The 23,441-nt window shown below is 34.4% G+C and overlaps 1 pseudogene; it reads left to right on the top strand.

Annotated features, from left to right (window-relative positions):
- The first annotated feature begins 21,584 nt into the window (after positions 1–21,584).
- LOC107841300 lies at positions 21,585–22,782 on the top strand (annotated as a pseudogene).
- The last annotated feature ends 659 nt before the right edge of the window (positions 22,783–23,441 follow it).

The following is a 23,441-nucleotide window of genomic DNA, read 5'->3' as shown; positions in this document are numbered from 1 at the left end:
CAATTTTAATTAAGATAAAATAAATCTAATATCAAATAATGATTTGGATAGTTATAAAAATAAAATAAACAGAATAAGTAAAATGTATAAAATGCCCCTACAAACTGAAAGTCATTGTACCAAAATATCTACACAAAATAATTTGTGGGAATATTAAAAAAACTAAAATAACTAAACTATTTATTTCCAAAACAAATAGAAAATTCCATAATTTAAGATGACCCGTGGCTGCTCAGAAGATGAAGCTCACCCTTGAGATGGAATCATTTTACTATCTATAACTGAGTTCTTGCTTGAGCCTCTAAATATGCTTTGTACTCAATAAAAGAGGAGTATCGGTAGTATCAGTACAAACCCAATATGTATTAGTAGGATCATAGGCTGACTCAAATCCATAAATGAGAACACATAACCAATAATTTGTAAACGAGAGAAATAACGTAATACTTAGCAATTATACCTTCACTTGGTCTTTCCTCAATAATTAATCAAGTAAAACATAAGGATAGAACAAGTACGAATATGAATCAAGTCAAAACAATAACTTAAAATAGTCAATTCAACTTGTCACAATTACCTTTCTTATTGTATTTCAACAATACCAAATCAATTCAAGTATATCAATAGCCAAAACCATTCATGGATCTAAATAAAAACAAAAATATAACCTTGTCCACTCAAGGAACCAAAATAATAACGAAAATATAGCATTGTCAACTCACCAAACCATTTAACTCACTAATACCATGTACACACATGTTATAAGTCTTATAAATTGCCACTATCCATGACTTACAGGGGCCAAGTTCAGTCTACGTACCAATAACCCAGACATCTAGTGTCTGCCACCTTTATCCCAACTAATATTATACCACCCTTATTCCAATATCCCTACCCTTATATTCCTAAAATTCACTAATTCTATGATGATGAACTTTACCAATTCATCTCAAATGTATAATCACAATATGAGATAATTTAACCATACTTGCATTTTAAATAAGCCCATTTACACTATCTCATTTCACATGGTCAAATAACTTATAAATTTATCCAACAGGTTAGCATTCAATAACATACATTGCAAAAAGTAGACAAATAGGCAGTTATATGCATACATAAACCAAAATTGAGTCTTTAACTATAATTCAACCGTTACCTACTTTAGTCCAAGCCTAACTATGCTCTAATAAACTGAAGCCTTGCCATTTCTTGTAACCTTGACTTTATTGTGGTTTAAAAATAATAATATAAACATAATAAAGTAAATCTCCAATAATTTCAAGGATATAACCTAATCCCATAACCCCAAGATCAAAATTACCTATATTCTCTTATTATAGGGCTTTTCTATCTTTATTCTATTTTAATTCTATCAAATTCGTGTTTTCAAGAATGAATTCCAACCATGTTATTAAAGTCCATCCACCTCTAAGAAAAACTTAAGGAGTACAGTTTTTTCACTTCTTTACACCAGAAAATCAACTTAGGCCAAGTTAATTCCTCTATCACAATCAAATCCTAGTGATTCTATGGATTAATTGTCAAAAAATTAGTTAAACATGTGGATTAACTTACCCCATAATGACATTTGGATGGAAACTGATAAATTTTGCCCTAAATCCCATTCTTTGGGTCTTGGACAAGTTTGAAATGAATAATCTATTTTGAGTCTAAAAATTATATTTAATTGCACGTAGCCTATTATAGCTTCCCAATTCTCGCTAAAAGGGCATAGTTATAGCGAGATTTTCCAGCTATGGCAAGATTGATTAAATTTGATGTCTGATATAATGGGATAATTATTGCTATAACAAGCTTATGGTAGCATCATACCTCCTACCATAGCAGTTTAGGCGAGGCAAAATGTTATGACCCAAACCAGGGCAAAGTTGTGATGGGTATCTCAAGTCCATAGTGAGCTGCAGACCACCCCCTTAGACAATCATAATAAACACAATAAAATAATATAGCAGAGCCAACCAAATATTAATAATGCTATATGTAGTTTTGATTATAAGCAGCTAAACTATGAGAGACCAGGTCCCTGGACGTGCAAGGTACAGTACAACTAGCACGCGCCTTTTGCATAGTTTTGTCATCTTGTGTAACAAATTTGAAGGTTTTATTTTTTGATTTTTTGTACCAACTTGGATAGTTGGTTTGATTTGAGGTAGATTTATGCACCTCAGTGTTGTTATCCGAGCTTATTTAGCCTTGTTTTGAGGACTTCTTGTGTGCTTAATGTATTAATAATGATATAATTGGGCATATAAGTTTTAAGTACTTTATTACAATATTTAAGGTGTCTTTCAAACAATTTTGGAATAAAATGAATTATTTAGAGTTCAAATGAGATAACTAGTGTTACTAGCTTGAGCTAGGTGTTGTTCTAGTTGATCTCGATGATTCTAGTGTGTGTAATGAGTTCATACTATTTTGATTGTGTAATTATGTGTGGAAATTTTTTTATAATGTTTAAAATTCAATTGAATCAATACAAGAGTCAAAACATTAAGGTAAAGATTAATAGGATGAAACTAGTTCTTAGCTTAAGTTTCTAGTTCACCGTTATGGATTATGTGTTATTTTGGGCTCTAATTTGTGGTTTTTAATGCTATAAGATGCTTAGTGAGTTGATTATGATGATATATTAATTATATAAAAGATTTAAATCAAGTGTAAACAACATAAAAAGGCTTGTAATGGATCAACGAAATTACGAGACAAGATTTGACGTAAGACGAACACTTTGGATGTGCATGGCGCGTATCTGACCCAATATATGGCTATGGATTGTGTTACATACCTATATATCTTCCTAAGGGACACAAACAGTGTGTCTCCAATATGAGGAAATGTCGCGCACCCTATTCCCCTCTTTGAGCTTCGCAATGCGGACCTAGTGCAAAAATCGACAGTTTTGTGCTCCTATAAATAGGACTCTTAAACTTGATGTTATACACCTTGGACGACTTTGAAAATTGGAGAGGGGATAGAAAACACTTCAAATAGGGTTTTATATATTTACTTTAGTTTGTTTATGGATTTTAATATGTATTCATTGATCTTGATTACGATTATGTCCATTAGCGGCTAAAAGTCCCCTTTCTGAGGATAAGGACAAGAACATGATTACTATTGCTTTGGATTGATTTGGTTTTGATTGTTCATAATGTTTGGTTGTTCATTTATACTTTTTATAAATATTTTAAGTATTCACGACACTTAGAATACATCTATTGTCGTCTTGTGATCCTAGGAGGGGGATTAAGAGGAAAAACATGGGGGTAAATAGAGCAAGGTTCTTATTCATTTATAAAATAAGGAATTTAAATTAGCATCTATGATAGGGATATACTTATAACCCTTTTTTGGTTCACTTGCAGGATGATATCTTAATACATCTAATTGGATTATTGCATCCCTACTCAACGATGTAGATGTAATGTCCAGTTAGATAGAAGATTAGAGGTCGGGAGACCATGATCATATAATAAACCTTGAGAATCAACAACCAAGATAAGTAATCTAACCAATGAAGTTCAATAGCTTAGTATAATTGTTTGTAGTGCTTTAACCTCGGGTTTCATCCATTGATTGTCCAAAGTCTTTACCTTTCCACATTATTTTAGTTTACTATTAATTATAAACTCTACAACTCGTGTAGTTACTTTTGTACTACTCTAATCTCACAAGTTAAACTAGAATTATATAGTTGTTAAAACATTTCACGTCCCGAGGCTACCCCCTAGTCGTAAAAATAATGTTTACGTTCTTGAAAGACCAAAAGCTAACCCATAAACTGGTAGCTGATGTGAGCACTGAATAATATGGTAATAAAATACACATATACGGAAATAACTGAATAATGCCAAAGGTTTTAAGTACTAAAATTAATACAATGAAATTTCTCAAGTCCGAAATATAAATAAACATACTAAAATCTGACTGAAATGATTAACAACCGACTGACTGTCTGAAAGCCTCTACAACTGATGAAAAAGAGCTGATGGCCCCCACTAACTCTAGCTGACAAACTAAAAGAAAGTACTAAAATACTGAAGTAAACTAAAATAAACCACTATGTCCTCGATAGATCAGGACTCACCACGACTACTGATGCTGATAGGCTGAACTGTCTATGTACGGTCGGGATCCTAAGCATACGGTCTTATGATATTAAAGATCATAACACAAGAAAAGAGTATGCGACTAGTACTTTGAATGTATTGGTATGAGAGATGATGTTAGGATGATATGCATGGGCTAATGTGCATGAATAATAACTGACTAAATGAATAACATGAGGTAACTGAATATAAATGCATGAAAATTATGAAATCTACGAATCCATGACCAAACATGTAATATGATTCCAAAATACTATGTAAACTGAAATTCTGAAATACTGATAACTGAATATCTGACACTGTATGCTATGGTAAAAAAATCTTGAACTGAATACTGTATGCTATGCTATCATCTAACCGACATGCCCCAATCTGAGCTAATTGGGTCCTAACCTATGACCCCAGTTAGAAGGGTGTTAGTATAGTGCCACGGGTACTAACAATGGTTGTGTGGATCCACTAAAGAGTCACCTTCAACTGGCAGGTACTATGACTAGATATATGTCAACCCTCAACTAACAGGTTAATATCTCAAACGTACGCTGGCTATGTAGTTCTAGAACATAGGGATTGCTACTAAAAGTCACACCCTCTACTGGCAGGTGAGCCCCCATCCTTGGGTTCACTCGATGCTAAATCCCACTCCCAACTGAACTGACTCGGATTATTGAACTGATCTAAGTTTAACTGATTATGATAACTGACTGAATGAATAATGCTCATACATATCTGAAACCATTCTGAAAATACTGTAAACTATAAAAATAGCTAAGTTTTGGGTATTCATAACCCTCAACACTGAATAGAAGTATCAATATGGACATATTAAAGCTTTGAAGAATGTAATAGGGGATCATAATTCAAAATTAATCTCTTAGGCATTTCATTGAAAACGTGAAATTCATGGACTTAAGCATGAGAATGATTGAAACATGTGAGAATAACATAATTATAACGCTAAAACCATAAATTGCGGATTTCACTGGAATTTTATTCATTCAAACGTGCAAGGGCTACTTTCAACAAAAATCACTTGTAAACATCATGTATAATCAAAATTCATAAAAGCTTCATGAAGATAACTCATTATAAATATGTAAATTCATGAATTAAAATATAAAAGTAGGTACTTGGACTCCATGGGTGAAAAATGCCTATGGATGAATATCAAACATACCTTAGTTGATGAATTTGTGAAAGTTCTTTATGATTTTCTTGAAAATTATGCTTGAATCTCTCGTTTCCTTTAAAGAGGCTAGGGTTTGTTTTTGAGAGAGAATGCTTTATTTTGAGTGAAATTAGAGAATAAGATGACAACTAATGCTTTTGGGACCCTTAATCCTGTGTTATGGACTAATTGGGTGAAGGGAAAAAACCCATTTTTTCTTGATAAACGAGAACAAAAGCTTGAAAAATTGAGGGGCAGGCGATAGAGTGCGCACCGTAGGCTCTGGTGTGGTGCACTGGAGCGGGCGCTGCGGGCTCTACTGTGATGCACTGTAAGGCATGCCGTAGGATTATCCCAGTAAGGGTACTATTTTGGACTTCCAAACATGCCCTTACGCTCGTCAAAAAATTTTAAAACTCACCCGAGATGTACCTTGACATCCCGATCATGAATCAACTTTAAAATCTACATTCTAAGGACGGAAAGGTTGAAATAAAATCATTTAAGTTTAAGGGGCTTTGAAAATGACTAAGTCCTAACACTTAGTGAAATTTCTAACTCTTGGACACCTTTTTACATACAATGGTGGGCTGGATGCAAAATGCGAAATGCATTTATCCAGTTACACACCAACATGACATTCAAGCCTATCTTCATAACTACATATGAATTTCCAAACAAACACCCATGAAAGCATCTTCCTAATATTCTTCAACCCTATAACCTCGTGTAAAACAAGAATGCAACAATCTTTCCTTAACATGAAACATTTACTCTCTCACATTTAAACAAATTACTCATAATCACCATTATTCCATAAGGGGAGATCATTGAAAGGTTAAGACATGAGGACCTGAAGCATGAAAGAATAACTTTGACACTTAACTGGAGCCTGAGGAATAGAGTATCAATGACATAAATTCATCAAAGAGGTCTGAATTAAGGACATACATAACATAAATCTAAATTTCACTGATCATTAAGCGTGTTTCATGAGTACTAGAACTGAACATAATGAAAAGCATGAGCACCTGAGTCATGAGCTGTATGACCTGAGTTTGGAGTCTCTAAATTCATGGAACATGATTCGTACTGATGTGTGGATTGGAACTCCTCATACTAGGAACTAGGAGAGTACATAATTTTCTATAAGGTGTATGAATATGAGCTATGATTATAGAGCTGACATATAAGGCATGAGCAGATATCATGATAAATGAAGTATACATACTAAAATAAGCATGGGTCGGGCATCATCTTCCCTTACTGCTATTCTATAATATACTGGCATCTCTACTAGAATCTGAGAGCCTGACCTGGTTCTTTTTCTATCATCTCCCCCTTAGCTTTAAGCCATCACTCTAATTCTTTGAAACCCCTTTAAATAACTCTAAACTCAATTACAACCACTTTACTCTAGAGTCTGAGACATAACAATGCACATAAATACTGTAATTACCCTGAAAGACTACAACGAATAATGTAAGGCCCACAGTTAGTACTTCTTTCTGATACATAATTCTTAGCTATTTATAGCCTCAACAATCATCATACAATAACTAAAACACAGACTAAATTAGAATTTCCAAGAGTATCACCATACCATGAGTTCACCCCATCTAGAATTTCAATTCTTCTTACTATAGCTTAATCTTCCAAGATTCAAACTTATATGCTAACACTTAACATGGATATCCCCAAACCTTTAATGAACCATACTACTTTAATCATAGCTTAGAAATATCACACCTCTAAACTTATATTGTCCCTACACCATGAGAATTACCATTACACGAACATATCCAATATCAACAACATATAATTTTGAATCAACAAACTTAAATTCTTACATACACTGTTTCAAGCCTACTGATTTACCTTTCATACAACTAGCCCTATGGATACATAATCTGCTCAATTTAGATAACACTATCCCCACTTTACTACTGCTAAATTTCTGTGTTCATGCTTCTAACTCTAGATCATATGCTGTCATAGGATTTTGAAAAAGTATCTAAAAACATATCTGACCCCTAAGCACTGAGGTACTACCCGTCCATTCAATGACTGGTTCATTAGGAAACTAAAACTAAATGACTCTATTTTTGCTATCAACTGAAGCATAACATGAGTGGAGCTAATCCATACCAATAATGACATCAAAATTAGTCATCTCTAAATCCTCAAGATCAACCAAGGTGACTTTCTGGGATATTGAGATCGGATGGTTCCTGAATACCTTCCTGAATACCATAGAGACACCTACAAGAGTAGACACTGAGAATGGTTTTGCTAAAGATTCAGGACTGACACCTAAATTTACAGTTATATAGGAGGTTACAAAATAAAGTGAAGCTTCAGGATCTAATAAAACATAAACATACAGATAAAAGATGTGTAACACACCCGTAACCACTTCAGGAGAACTTTCCTTATTATGTTGGGACTGGAGTACACATAATTTATTTTGGCATTGACTACTGGGGGCACTAGGAGTCGCGCACTACTGAGTCAGGCGACTGACTGGAACTTAGGAATGATTGTGCTGACTATGCAGACCCACTTGCGGGTATTCCCTAACTCTATTGCCAGCTTACCACATTCAAAACACAAACCACTACCAGCCTTACACACACCCTGATGATTCCTACTACTTTCTCTACAAAGCAGATTAGGATGAACACTCATCCCACTACCCTGTGAGTTAAAGCCTGGTGCTCTATCTCGACTGTCATTCCTAAACTTAGGCACTGGCACACTAGATGAAGGCTAATCTAGGGATGAGAAATTTTGACAAAATTGGAAATGGTTGCCACCCTCTAACTTTGGCATAAAACTACTTATTGTGGCTTTCTTATTCTCTTTCTCTTTCTCCCTATGCTCCCCCCAATATTTTGAGCATAAGCCATAAGTCTAGAAAGAAGAACAACCTACTGATAGTTTTAAGCAACTACTAAATGAGATAAGGTAAGAGAAGTAGCTCTAAATCCAGCATGAGAGACATATTTGTTCAAGGGAGCATCCTAAAAGAGCGGTGGTAGTGGCTGGTTCCCATTTTTCTTCCATTATTATTTCTGGGAGGCATTTTATATACATAAGAAAAAGGATGAATTAGATAGAGAGTTTAAATAGAGATCATGCTTATTTGCACTACATGAATACTGAAAGAAGGGAAACTTTTTCTAAAATATCTTGTAGCCTCTTGTCTATAGGTGTGGCACGCTTCAAACCCATGCATAATACTTTACTTAATACAACTTTCAAACTTTCTATGGAACTTTAAAACCTGGCTATGATACCAAGTTTTGTCATGACTTGAGGCTATCCTTTGTCGCGACAAAGGTGGTTACGGTCCCAACAGAACACAAACTAACTCATGAACTGGTACCTGCTGTGAGCACTAAATAATATGGTAATAAAATACATATTTATGGAAATAACTAAATAATGACAAAGGTTTAAAGTACTAAGATTAATATAATGAAATTTCTCAAGTCCGAAATATAAATAAACATACTAAAATCTTAATGAAAAGATTAACAACTAACTAACTATCTGAAGTATCTGAAAACCTCTACAACTGATGGAAAGGAGCTGATGGGATAGGCCCCAACTAACTCAAACTGACAAACTTAAAGAAAGTACTAAAATACTAAAGTAAACTAAAATAAACCCCATGTCCTCGATAGATGAGGACTCACCACAACTACTGTTGTTGATAGGATAAACTGTCTATGTGCGGTCAGGAGTTTGAGTATCTAATCCTATGATATTAAATATCATAGTGCAAGGAAAGAGTATAAGGTTAGTAATTTGAATATACTGGTATACAAGATGATGTTAGGCTGATATGCATGGGATAATGTGCATGAATAATAACTGACTGAATGAATAACATGAGGTAACTGAATATAAATACATGAAAACTGTGAAATCTATGAATATAACCAAGCATTTAATATGATTCCAAAATAATATGTAAACTGAAATACTGAATAATTGACACTATGCTATGGTCAAACAAACCTCAACTGAATACTAAACTGAAACTGTGGAAGCTATCATCTAACCGATATGCCACAATATAAGCTAATTGGGGTCCAACTTGTGACCCTAGTTGGAAGGGTATTAGTACCATACCACGGGTACTAACAATGGCTGTGTGGATCCACTAAAGAGTCACCCTCAACTGGAAGGTGCTCTGGTGAGATATGTGTCAACTCTCGACTAGCAGGTTAATATCTCAAACCTACGCTGGCTACATAGTTCTGAAATATAGGGATTGCTACTAAGAGTCACACCTTCTGCTAGCAGGTGATCCCCCATCCCTAGGTTCGCTTAATGCTGAATCCTACTCCCAACTGAACTGACTCGAATTACTGAACTGATCTAAGTTTTACTGATTATGATAACTGACTGAATGAATAATGCTCATACATATTTGAAACCATTCTGAAAATACTGTAAACTATATAAATAGCTAATTTTTGGGCATTCATAACCCCTAGAACTAAATAAAAGTATCAATATGGACACATAAAAGTTTTAAAGAATGTAATAGGGGATCATAGTTCAAAATTAATCTCTTAGGCATTTCATCGAACACTTGAAATTTATGGACTTAAGCATGGGAATGAATGAAACATATGGGAGTAATATAATTATAACACTAAAATGATAAATTGGGGATTTTACATGGATTTTTCTTCATCCAAACGTGTAAGGGTTACTTTCAACAAAAATCACTTGTAAACATCATGTATAATTGAAATTCATAAAACTTCATGAAGATAACTCATTGTAAATATGTAAATTTATAAATTAAAATATAAAAATTGATACTTGGACTCCATGTATGAAAAGGTCCCATAGATGAACATCAAACATACCTTAATTGATGAATTTGTGAAAGTTAATGATTTTCTTAAAAATTAAGCTTGAATCTGTTGTTTTCTTTGAAGAGGCTAGGGTTTGTTCTTGAGAGAGAATGCCTTCTTTTGAGTGAATTTAGAGAATAATATGACAACTAATTCTTTTGGGACCCTTAATCCTGTGTTATGGACCAATTGGATGAAGGGAAAAAACCCATTTGTCCTTGCATAAACGAGAACAAAAGCAGAAAAAATTGAGAGGCGGACGATGGAGTGGGCACCGCGGGCTTATCCCAGTGAGGCTACTATTTTGGACTTCTAAAAATGCCCTTACGCTCATCCGAAAATTCCAAAACTCACCCGAGATATACCTTTGGCATCCCCGATTAGGAATTAACTTTAAAATTGACATTCTAAGGCCGGGAAGTTTGAAAATGAAATCATCAAAGTTTAAGGGGCTTTGGAAATGACTAAGTTCTAACACTTTGTAAAGTTTTCTTATTGTTAAACCCTTTTTTAATACAATGGTGGGCTGGATGGAGCTAAGATCTTGCAGGGTCTTATAACAGAAGTCTCTGTGGGATCGATATTTGGCTTTTTATAAGGCTACTATATTGCTTGGTAAGACCACATACACTTGTGTGTGCGCTTGGGCGAAAGAAGTTTTTGGCTCCGTTGCCGGGGACTTGTAAATAGGCAACTATCTTATTTTTAGTTTATCTATATTGAGTTGTACATAGTTTAGTATTATTTTTTATTTTATTTTCTTCTACTTTTTTATCGCAGTTCTTGATATGGTAGCCTGGGATAAATGATTTTTGAGTGATGACAATTCTTTTTTGTTTTTGTGGGGGACCCCATCAAGAGGCCTTTTTTCTGGATTTTGATGAAAGCATGTGGATGGGACCTTCACAATATGAGGTGGATACTATACTATTATAGAGCAGACCACAAGTTGGTATGAGCTTTGTGGCAATAGTGGTCATTCTGTAGCCATGTGTGGTGCAAATCTTGAGTCAGTGATAATTATGGGCAATGCTCAAAAGCCAAATTATGGGAACGCCTACAATCAAAAGTGGTAGACTCAGCTTCCAATTCCATCGTACTACCAACAGTAGTAGTTTCAGTAGCAGGAGGATCAAGGGAATCAGGCCACAACTCAAACTAGTAATATTGAAGAGATGCTAAAATGAATTATAGTTACGTACACACAATTGGCAACATATATGAATAGCCAACCGATGGTTACAAAGGACTTGGAGATGCAAATCAGTTAGATGGAAGAGACGTAGAACACCAAGCCTTAGGGAGGCCTACTAAGTGATACAAAGCCAAATCCTAACAAGTAATTACTTTGAGGAGTGGTAAAGATCTCAATGAAGAACCTCCAAAGACAAATAAGGAGACATATGCAGAGTTGACTCCCCAACCGGTTGTAGACAAAGTTGCTGATCATTTGAGAAAGTCTGAGTACTTGAAAAATAAAGTTGTTAAACAGGTTAAGGAGATACCCCCACCACCATATCCATAGAGGAAGATAAAATCATTGGAGGATACTAGCCAATTTTTGGAGAAAACACAATAATTTCAGTCATTCAACTGTCATCTTTCTCTTGAGACTGAAATTGAGAAGGAAAATAAGAGTGAGTGTATTGTGGATGGTGTAAATTTTGAAGTGGGATTGGTTGGTCCTCATTCAAAGCACTTTTATACATTATGTTTGGATGATGAAATGTATATGGAGTCATCTAAAATAGTGGAAGAGTGTAAAGATGAGGAGAAAAAATCCCATATTCTTAATTTTGCACCAGAAAAGCAACACAAAAACATACCTCACTTTAAGACCGAGTGGTTTACCATGCACTATCTATTACTCGGTCCACTCATATTTGTACCACCACCTTATGAGTAGAGCAAAAAGATGGATGCGAGGTTGGAGGTGAAATTTATATCCTCAAGGTGGAGAAAAAAGTTGATTGGGTCATACCGTGATACTAAATCAGGAACTGCTTGGGAGGCAACCCAAGTTAAGGTAGGTTTTATTTTTAGTATTTTAGTTTTTTTTACTTCACTAGTTTTTGTTTTTGTTGAGTCACAGGTTGATGGAAAGTCTGAGTACTGGAAAACCTGAGCTAAGGAGCATGGCGAAGACTAAGTGTGGGGTCTCCAGATCCCCTTAAGGCATGAAGATAATACTAGCTAGGGCTAGAGGCCTCAAGAAGTATTTCTATCTCTACTTCTAAATACACTTTGGGGACAAAGTAGATTTTTAAGTGTGGGGTGGCATATTTCCATTTTAGGAGTAATTTTAAAATTTTTTGTGTTAAGAATAAGTGGGATGTTCTTGTTGGAGCTATATTTGACTGCATGATGCAAGTGTTTTGGTTGTAAAAACATGTTGATTGTGTGAATTACTACTTTTAAGACTCCTAGACTCATTATTATGACTCTTATACTTGCTGTCTTAATGCAGAATTTATGTGACTATTTGATTGAGAGTCTATGATGATCCTACTTGAGTTGAGCATATGCTGTGTGTGTGTGAGGTTGTTGTATATTCCTTGGTGCATGAAATGTCTAAAACTTTCCTGGTGTGTATGAAAAGCAAAATAAAGAGTGTGGGTTTAGAAGATGATATAGGCATTTCTTTGATAGCCATGTTTCATACCTTCTTTTGACCTATCCTTGTGAATAATCCTAGTTAACCCCATTGAACCTTTAGCTTATTTTCTTTGGCAGCCTCATTTATAGCCTAATCTCCTTATTTGATAGACATTAATTTGATCTAAAGCTCCTAAGCACTTTAGTAAAAAATTAATAGAGTTAAAGAGTTTGAATTTAAGTAGGAGAAAGTTGAAAGTGAAGCCTCTAAGTAATAGTTATTGGTGCATACAATTGATGTGTTGTGGTTGGGAGTTAAAAAAATTTGTACTAAAAAATTGAATCATGAATAAATAGACAATACTCTCTTCCATATTTATTGTGAATGGGCTTAATGAGATAGGGTAAAACAAAAGATGTGTGAAGGTAGAAGTGGTGTAATTTAGTTGTTAGAGATTTTTCTTAATTGTATAATGTAATGTATTAAAGTGCTTAAGGAATATATTCACTATTACTGGCCAAAATAGTTCCTCCCCATCCCTTAGCCTACGTTACAACCCTTAAGAACCTATGTGATTCTAAGTTTCATCATTCAGATATTAGTGGAGTAATACACTAAGGGAAAGACTATAGTTCATCGTGTGTAACTTGTGAATTCTTTTGGGAGAGCGACCGTAATTTAATTCTTGTACCCGTTCTATTATAAATTACATCCATGTGAGTGCTTATGGGTAACTCACTTGTTATGAGGGAACATGTTTGATGAATGTTGGGTGATTTATATGATATATATAATTGAGCAATCTGTATGAGTTAGCCAACTAGGTGAGTCAATTCTTGAGGCTAGGATGTTTTGGAGTAGTATTCTTGAACTTTCAATTGTGTTTGTACCATTCTTAGTGTAGAAACTTGCATGCTGTGTAGTCATTATTGTACTAGCTTGAGTGTCTTGCTTGTAGTATAAGTTTAGAGTATCCTCATCTTGTGATGCTTAGAGTAAATAATTGTTTGAGGATGAACAAGGCTTTAAGTGTGGGGTGGTGATTTGAGGTGGATTTATGCACCTCAGTGTTGTTATCCGTTCTTATTTAGCCTTTTTTGAGGACTTCTTATGTGCTTAATGTATTAATACTAATGTAATTGAGAATATTAGTGTTTAAGTACTTGAATAAAATGTTTAAGGTGTCTTTCAAACAAGTTTGGAATAAAATGGGTCATTTAAAGTTCAAATGAGGAAACTAGTGTTACTAGCTTGAGCTAGGTGTTGTTCAAGTTGATCTCGATGGCTTGTAGTGTGTGTAATGAGTTCCTAATGGTTTTATTGTGTAATTATCTATGGAGGAACTTTTTTACAAATTTTAAAGTTTAATTAATCAAGCCAAGAGTCAAAATACTATGCTAAGGATTAATAGAACGAAACTAGTTCTTAGATTAAGTTTCTAGTTCACCGTTACGGATTGTGTGTTGTTTTGATCTATAATTTGTGGTTTTTAATGATATAGTATGCTTGGTTAGTTTATTATGATGATATAATAATGATATAAATTCTGTAAAGCAAGTGTAAACAACACAAAAAGGCTTGGAATGGATCAACGAAAGCACAAGACAAGTTTGACGTAAAATATACACTTTGGATGTCCAGGGTGCGTATATGACCCAATATATGGATATGGAGCGCATTAAATACATATATATATTCCTAAGAGACCAAAAACTATGTGTATCCATGATTAGGGAACATCTCTCATCCTATTCCCTGCTATGATCTCTGTGACGCGTACCTAGTGCAAAAATCGGCAGTTTTGTCCTCCTATAAATAGGACACTTGAACTTGATGTTATACACCTTAGACGAATTAGAAACTTGGAGAGGGGATGTAAAACACTTCAAATAGGGTTTTTATATCTCTAATTTAGTTTGTTTATGGATTTTAATATGTATTCTTTGATCTTGATTACAGTTATATCCATTAGCGGCTAAAAGCCCCCTTTCCGGGGTTATGGCCAAGAACATGATTACTATTTCTTTGAATTTATTTGGTTTTTATTGATTATAATATTTTATTATTTATTTATTCTTCTTATAACTATTTTAAGGATTTACGACCCTTAGAATACATCTATTATCAGCTTGTAAGCCCGAAAAGGGGAATAAAAGGATAGAATATGGGGGTAAATAGAGAAAGATTCTTATTCTTTTATAAAATAAGGAATTTGAATTAGTATCTATGATAGGTATATAATTAGAAGACTTGTTTGGTTCACTTGCAGGATGCCATCTTAATACATCTAATTGGATTATTGCATCCCCGCTTAGCGATGTAGTCGTAATGTCCAGTTGGTGGAAGATTAGAGGTCGGGAGACCATGATCATATGATAAACCTTGAGAATCAACAACCAAGATAAGCAATCTAACCAATGAAGTTCAATAGCGTAGTATGATTGTTTGTAGTGCTTTAACCCCAGGTTTTCATCCATTGAATGTCCAAAGTCTTTACCTTTCCGCATTATTTTAGTTTACTTTTAATTATAAACTCTACAACTCTTTTAGTTACTTTTGCACAACACTAATATCACTAGTTAAACTAGAATTAGAATTACTTTTTCCACTGTATTACTTGGTGAGACCACATACACTTGCGTGTGCACATGGGCGCAACATGGTCCAATGATATTCCATTCATAATCATCAGCCAACTATAAAAGGAAAGAGACTCCTCTTCAATAATTGGTGTTTGCACAAATTACAAAGAGAGAAGTGAGGCTGCAAAAGCTCCATTTTAAGACTGATCAAGTATTTCTCATGTTCTTATCTTGGTAGTATGCTTAAAGAGTGAGTGAGTGTTCTTAAGTGTTGATTTGTAAAAGAATTACTCAAATCTATATGAGTAATGTCTTGTTTTCTAGTTGAGAGTGCTACTTAGGTAGAGTTGCTTAAGCATTAAGACTGATTAGACCTAATCAGTGCAGGGAGAATCCTTGGTAGAGTTACCAAAATGAGCTGGTAGTAGAGTTGCTACTAGCACAAGGAGCCTAGAGTTAGGATGAAATCTAAACTGTAATCAGGAGGTTGATTATAATGGATTTCATTGGTGCTTGTGAGGGAAAGCCATGGTTATTACCATATTGGGTTTCCACATAAAAGTCCTTGTGTCTTTTACTCTTTCAGCACTGTCTCTAGTTTTCCTGTACTCCATTGTTTGATTTCCTGTGATTAATTCTGAGGGATCTTGTCCCTTACTGTGCAGAGCAATCCCAAAGGATTTCAATAATCGGTATCAAGGCGAGGTCATTCTAAAAGGTTCACATCTAGCATGTCTTGGCTAGAATGGCTGCTCCACCTAGTCTTGATGAAAGGACAATCTACCATTAGAACACCAAGATTTAATGAATAATATTATGGGTGGTGGAAAACTAGGATGTTTGACTTCATTATGGCTGAAGATAGTGAACTGATGGACATAATCCTTGATGGACCTCATTTTCCTGTTAAAGAAGTCAAAGAAAGAAAAATAACTGGAATAGTTGTTAAAAGCAGAAAAGAGTATGATGACGAAGATAGAAAGAAAATTGAAAAGAATTACAAGGATAAGAATTACTAGTTTATGGTATAGGGCCTGATGAATATAATAGGATCTTCAATTTTGAAAATGCCAAAGAATTCTGGGATTTCTTGAGGACAACACATGAAGGTACTATTGATGTGAAAGATTCTAAAGTAGACATGGTGACTACACAGTATGAAACCTTCACCATGAAAGAAGGAGAAACAATCCAAGAAATGTATACAAGATTCACTTCTATCATAAATGAGCTTCATTGCTTGGGAGAAGTAATTCCAGTATACAAGAAAGTGAGAAAGATTCTTGATGTTCTTACCAAGTCATGGGAAAGCAAAGTAGATGCCATAACCGAGGCAAGAAACCTAAAGACCCTCACTATGGATTAACTTATTGGAAACTTGAAAAGTCATGAACTCAAGAAGCAGCAAGGAGAAGAGAAGAAGGAAGTCAAAAGGGAAAAACCTTTGTCTCTGAAAGATTCTAGTCCAGGTTCAAATGAAGAAGACACTGATCTTTCCTACTTGGAAAAAAGAATTGTTAGAGCTATGTAGAAAAGTGGGAAGTTTCAAAGAAATAGAAGTAACAATAGAAAATGAGCCAGTATGGAAGTTTGTCACAAATGTCGAAGTCCTAAACATTTTACTATGGATTGTCCAATGTACAAAATGGACTATCAGGATTATTATAGCACTGAAGGTGACAAAGGAAAAAATAGGGACCAGGTCCCTATAAAATCAAGAAGACAGGATGCAGTTAACTTGTAGTTAAACAAGCCTTAGTTAGTTAGGGTGACTCTTCTAGTGAATCTGATGAAGCTGAGAAGTCTGCAGATGTCTCAATGCTTCCAGTGGAAGATGAGAAAGTGACCTTTCATTCCTTTTTTTCCTTCATAACAGACATTGAAAATAAAGTAGAAAATGAGGTAACTATCTCTGACATTAAGAAAAATCTGGAAAATTACTCTACAAAGAAGATAAAAAGTCTAGCAAGTGTATTAATGGACTATGTATGTGAACTAAATGCTGAGAAGAATCCCTTAGAAGAAAAATTAGAGAATCAAGAGCATCAGCTGATTGCTTAAAATCTCCAAATTTTTGAAACTAAAAAGTTTTTCATAAATATGAAATCTAAAAATCTGAATCTGAATCTGATGAATAATCTAAAGATGGTAAATAGTATAGATGGTAAAGAGAAGAAGGAAACCTCAATGCTTCAGATTGATCTTGAGGAGGAGTTTAAAACTTCACAAAAACACCTTATTTCAGCACTTCACAAGAATAAAGAGTTATAAAGGGACATGATCCGCCTGAAAGAAGAATTAACAAGTCTCTTAAGTGGACTACTTCCTCACTAATCCTTTTCGACTTGACTAGTCAAGGTATTGATGATGGTAGAGTTATGGGCTATCAAGGAAAATTCCAACCTATTGAGTCTGAAGGAAATGATGCTCATGATGCTAAGAATAAGGTCCGTAGGCCACTATTTATTCACTGTGGAAGAGATGGACACCTAAAAGAAGACTGTCAAAGCTAGCTTAGAGGAAGAGTGACAACTGTTAGACATGTCCACCAGGGGAGCACCTATGCCAAAGGTTTAATTCCTTAGAAAAACACAAAGAAGCTCACACCACCTTGATGGATAAAGAAGGATTTAATTAAACCTCTGTCCTCCTACTGGGAACTCAAACTTAAATGGGTTCCCAAGTTTAACAAATAGTTGTAAGTATAGGGGGAGAAAGGTTTTGCAATCAGAATTTTTTTGGTTATATAATTGTTTAAGGCTATGAATGGATAGTCTGACTGTATTCTCTTTCCTAAGACACTTCAAGGTGAAGGTGTCTTATGTGATTCACACTCATATCCCAAGGATGAGCTCAAAAATATGAAAGAAGTTGGAAAGCTCAAAGCAATATAGAAGAAACTTTGGACATTTGAAGAATGCCAAATCTAGGACTTGATCCTTAGACCTATTTCTAGAACAAGTCACGGTATCATATGGTGTAATTAATCTATCAAGATGACACTGGGATTAATCAAATCAACCTGACTTACTGGATGAATCATCTTCCCTGCTAAAATTTTGCTATGTGCATGAAGCAGGTTTTAATACCCCGTATTTCTCAAGCTTAATTTAGCTCTAAGTAAATGAGTATTCCTACCTAAAAATTTTAAAATTATCAGTATTTTTCAGTTTAGAGCTTACCAATGCGTAGTAAATTCAGTCAGTTTTCCAACGATATAAAGTTTGCCCAAATCCGATACTCGGGTGAAGAGTTAGAGCCATTTTTATAAGACAGTGTACCAAATTGGCACCCAGTGCATCGCGGAGGCCAGTCAAATGACAATGGTCATTTTCCAGTAAGCCAACGCAATACCACCACGTCGTACCACCAGCCAAATTCCCAATTATCATTTTCTAGTGTTCCATCACGATCGTGGCGTATCGCGCCAAAAGGTAAATTTGCATGTAGTGAGTTGGCGCGATGGCGCCGTATCGCGCCACACCTCTAGTTCCTAGTCATCCAATTTCCAGTGAGTTGGTGCGATTCCACTGCGTCATGCCAGCATAAAAAATTTAGATTTTATTTTTCCGTGATTTTAATTCAGGGTCTGTTTAGTCAATTTCTAAAATCCCTAATCAGCCTAAACACGGGATTAAAGCCCTAAATATCCTATTATATCATTATTTCCTCACTTTCTCTCAAGATTAAAACACTCTCTCTAAAAGGGGCAAAACCCTAGCTTCAATAAATCAAGAACAAACTTAAGAATTTCTCCAAAAAAACTTCAAGAACTGATATTCCCAGGAATGTTAGGTGTTCATAATGGGTTTCTTTCACCCATAGAGTCCAAGAATCCATTTTTAAAACCACGAGATTGTTGATTTATGATTTAAATGCTTGAAATTGGATTGTATTCTTGTTCATGACATTAATTGAGTTTTAATCCATGATTAATTGTGGTTACCATGAAATTGAAATAGCATGTATATTGAATTGTGTAATTTCCATGTTATAATCCTTGAATTTGCAAGTTTGGGCATTGTAGTTGCAATGTTTTTATGATATCCATGATTATGTACATTAAGTTGTGCTCCCCAAGTGTTTGATAGAATGTCCATATGAATTAAATGGTGAAATCTTGACAAGCTAGTATATATACAAGCTTATGCTCTACATGTGTTTGATAAAATGTCTCTATGAATGAATTCTAGACAAGTGTACATTGTTATGTTTCTCAAGATCATGCTATGCTTTACTTTTCATGCTATCGATTCTTGGGGGTATTTAATACTCGAAATCTAGCTGTTTACCCAAAGCTATAGTAGTTATAGAATAGTATCAGTCATGTCATGATCAATAGAACTCAGTTAGTTACAGAACTCAATACCTCAAAAATAGGTAAAAAATAAGAGACCTGATGAGGTCATTTATCCCCTTAATTTATTTTTTAATTTTCTTCTTAAAGAAAGAGACCTCATGAAGTCAGTTAATGATTAAAATATTATAAAATAATAATAGTGACTTTATGAGATGGAAAATAAATTCTGAAAAAAAGTTTGCGCCTAAATATTTAAAATTACTTTAAAAGAAATTATAAATAGTCACCTCGTGAGGTCTCTTTATTTTGGTCAAAGTGGTCAAGATTTTTTTTTAAAATACAAATTTATTTTTATATTTAATTTTAAAAAATACATAACCCCAACTCTTATTTCCATAGACCAGTTGTCGAATCTACCTCCCTTTATCTCTCAAAACCCTTTTGTCCAAATTGCTTAAATCGACCAAATCGCCAACGCAGCGATCTACCAAAGAGTGCGGTAAAATTCAATTCTTGTTTTGTTTATCTGCATTGAGTGACTTGTTTTTTTAATTACTTGTTTTTCAAATTGAGTTGTCTATTGTTTTGACCTTTCTGGTGAAGCTATCGATTCTATATTGTTAATGATACTCTTGAGAAGAAAGAGCGTTTTGCAAACGACTAGTAGTTTCATAGTTCCAAAAATTGTGCTCTTTTGTTTTGCACAATTCTTTCATTTGATATGAAGTTCTAATTGAAGGGATTTGAATTTGTTGTGCATTTTTGGACCTGGAAGAGTCATGCATCCCTTTAGCTTTTCAAGAAAGCATTGAATTTTGCCTAATTGTTTTCAGTGAGCACAATTCCATATCAATAACTTTGTGATTCTTTTTTTTCCAATAGATTTTAAGAGCTTTATAAGATATTTCTATAAATTAATCTCTTTTTCACTTTTACTTATCTACTTTATTAAAAATATATATCCATTTTTCCATGTCTAGTTTAAAAAATACTTGCAATGGGTCTTCCATATCTAAACTTTCTCTGCAGAGACAATAGTTTTTATGTTTTTGTGGACAAAACTCCCCAACTTTGTAATTCTAAGGAAGAATTATCCACCAGCTTTATTTACTATATTACCTCATCAAGCGGAGAAGAACTTTCTCCAGCCATATTCACAACGTTAGCAACCATCCTGACTCCCTGGAAGCAATGAATAGACTAAATGAATTGTCAATATAGATATTCTTAAATTGTTATACTTCCATAACTGATTTTTGCAATTATATGTAAAAGGATAACACTTCCACACTTGTCTATGTAGTTACCTGAGTCTTAGATGATGGAACATAGTCTTCTGCCTAAGTAACATTTACAATCTAAGCCACTATGATTTCTCCCTGGAAAATTAGTAGAATTAAAAGGGTACTTTTCGGAAACAAACATTTCAATAAAGCAATGGCAGTGAATATAGACAAAATCAATTTTTGTGTGCTTTATTATTCTTCAAACAATAATGACAAATAAAATGTTTGATGTACTACAATAATTTGGTGTTATGAGCATTATTTGTTAACTAATTAGATTAGAATGAAGTACTATGGATAATAAGCAATAACTATTTTAGTTGGCTTTGCAGATCTTAACTCAGAGAACCGGTTGCCACAATAAGCAATAACTATTTCAGTTGGCTTTGCAGATCCTAACTCAGAGAATCGGTTGCCACCTTTAGGTTTGAATATTTAAGTTTCACGAGATGAGCATTTCACTCACGCGAAGCTTTCAGATTTCCTTGCATTTTCTCTTAAATCTTTGGGTCAAGTCCTCATTCCTGATATTGTTGCTTTATTTGACAAAACTATCAATAAGTTTGATATCTTTGAAGACATACTCAAGATCTATGAAAGTGGGATTAAGCTACCTGACCATTATTTAAACAAACTCGGGCAATGCATCCCATGGAGATGCTCAAAGAACTAGTCCTCTCAGATGGTGAACCACCTCTCAAATTTCTGATGCCTGATGTAATCAAAGGTACCGAAGGGCTCTCAGGCTTACTCTTCAAATTATTAGATAACAGATACTTCCTGAGGTGTTAGATCTTGCATCATAGATTGAAAATTGATTATGAGGATCTTTTTAAAATTACTGTAGATGATAGGTCTACCTGGAGGATAGATGAAGAGTTTGGAAAGGAAATGCTAAATAGGGTCAACCCTATTATCATTACTACAACTGATAGGTCTACCTAAGGTGTTCACCGAGCAAGGACTTCCTACTAATCTTCTTAAAAGGTCTGTCCATAACTTCGATTTAGGAACTCTCATCTCACTATCAATCTTGTTCAAATGCTTACACTCCCACTTTATGTATCACAGAGTAGCAGCAGTACCAAACTTAAGCCAGCCCTATAGCCTTAAACTTCTTATTGAGGATTATCCTTATGCTGCAGATGGACTTGAGATATGGGAAATAATCGAGGCCTGGTTTGATGACTATTGTTCATTCTATTACTTAGTAGATGACATGATCCAAGATGACACTAAACTTTAGTAATTGTGGAAGGAGGTTTGCGAGAAAGTTCATGGTGACTTAAAAAATAAACCATGGTGGCCTCAAATATAGACACGAGCTATAACTCGTTGAAGCATGCATAATTATCATATGGACGGCTTCTGCTCTTTATACATCTATCAACTTTGGGCAGTATTCTTATGCTAGTTACCTCCCAAATCGCGCAACAATAAGCCGGCGATTTATGCCTGAGCCCTGCATCACTGAGTATGTTGAACTTGAGTCAAATCTTGACCTCACCTACCTAAAGACGATCACAACTCAGTTTTAAACTATGCTAGGTATTTTTTTAACAGAAATACTGTTACAAAATTCTTCAGACAAGATATATCTGGGATTGAGAGATAATCCAGAGTGGACTTCATTATTCAACCAACATAATTATTTCAAACGTTCCCCGATAGATTAGTAGACATTGCAAAATAAATAGTGGAAAGGAACAATAACAACAGATGGAAGAATCACAATGAACTAGTAAAGGTGCCATCTATGTTGCTATACCCCAATGCCTAAGGTGACAACAGTGAAAGTAGACTTAAAGTAAGAAGAATTCCTAATATTGTCTTAATTTGACATTCTAAATCACAGATAGCCTGATAAAGTAACTTTTCCAGCTCCTTCAGCAATCCAAAATCACCAAAACTTAACCAAGAATTTCAACACTACTGTGTATATCTATTTCTGTCAATATTTATTTAGCCAAAGTCCATTGTTAGTGTGTGTTTTCACAATATTAAAAAAAGTCCATCATTTTTGTATAGTATTGATCGGAGGATATTTTGTACATGTGTTGTTGTAGTGTGATTGATTGGTGGGAGCTCGTGGAGCTTGATTTACCTAATTAGATTGTATATTTATATTATTAAATTAATTCAAAATAACAGGTAGACATCTGTAAAGATGCTATTTACCACTAGTTTTTTTCCAGAAAACAGACCTCATGAGGTTATTTTTTGTATTTTTACTTTCCAGATTATTAACAAAAGTGACCTCATGTGGTCTTTATTGTGAAATTTCTTTGTCCAACAACATAAACAAGAGACCTCAGGAGGTCATTTTCTTCTTTTAAAAGTATTTTTAACAAAACATTAAGAAATAATAGGGACCTCATGAGGTCTCTTTCAATTAAAAAAAAAATATAACCATATAGCGACATTATGAGGTCTCTTTTATAAAATAATAATAATAATTAAAAAATAATTTAGAGACCTCGTAAGGTTTCTTTCTAGGAA

This window comes from Capsicum annuum, chromosome 9, assembly GCF_002878395.1.
Source record: "Capsicum annuum cultivar UCD-10X-F1 chromosome 9, UCD10Xv1.1, whole genome shotgun sequence".
Lineage (NCBI taxonomy): Eukaryota > Viridiplantae > Streptophyta > Magnoliopsida > Solanales > Solanaceae > Capsicum > Capsicum annuum.
Note: the sequence above shows the minus strand (reverse complement) of the source record. Positions and strands in the feature narration are given on the sequence as shown.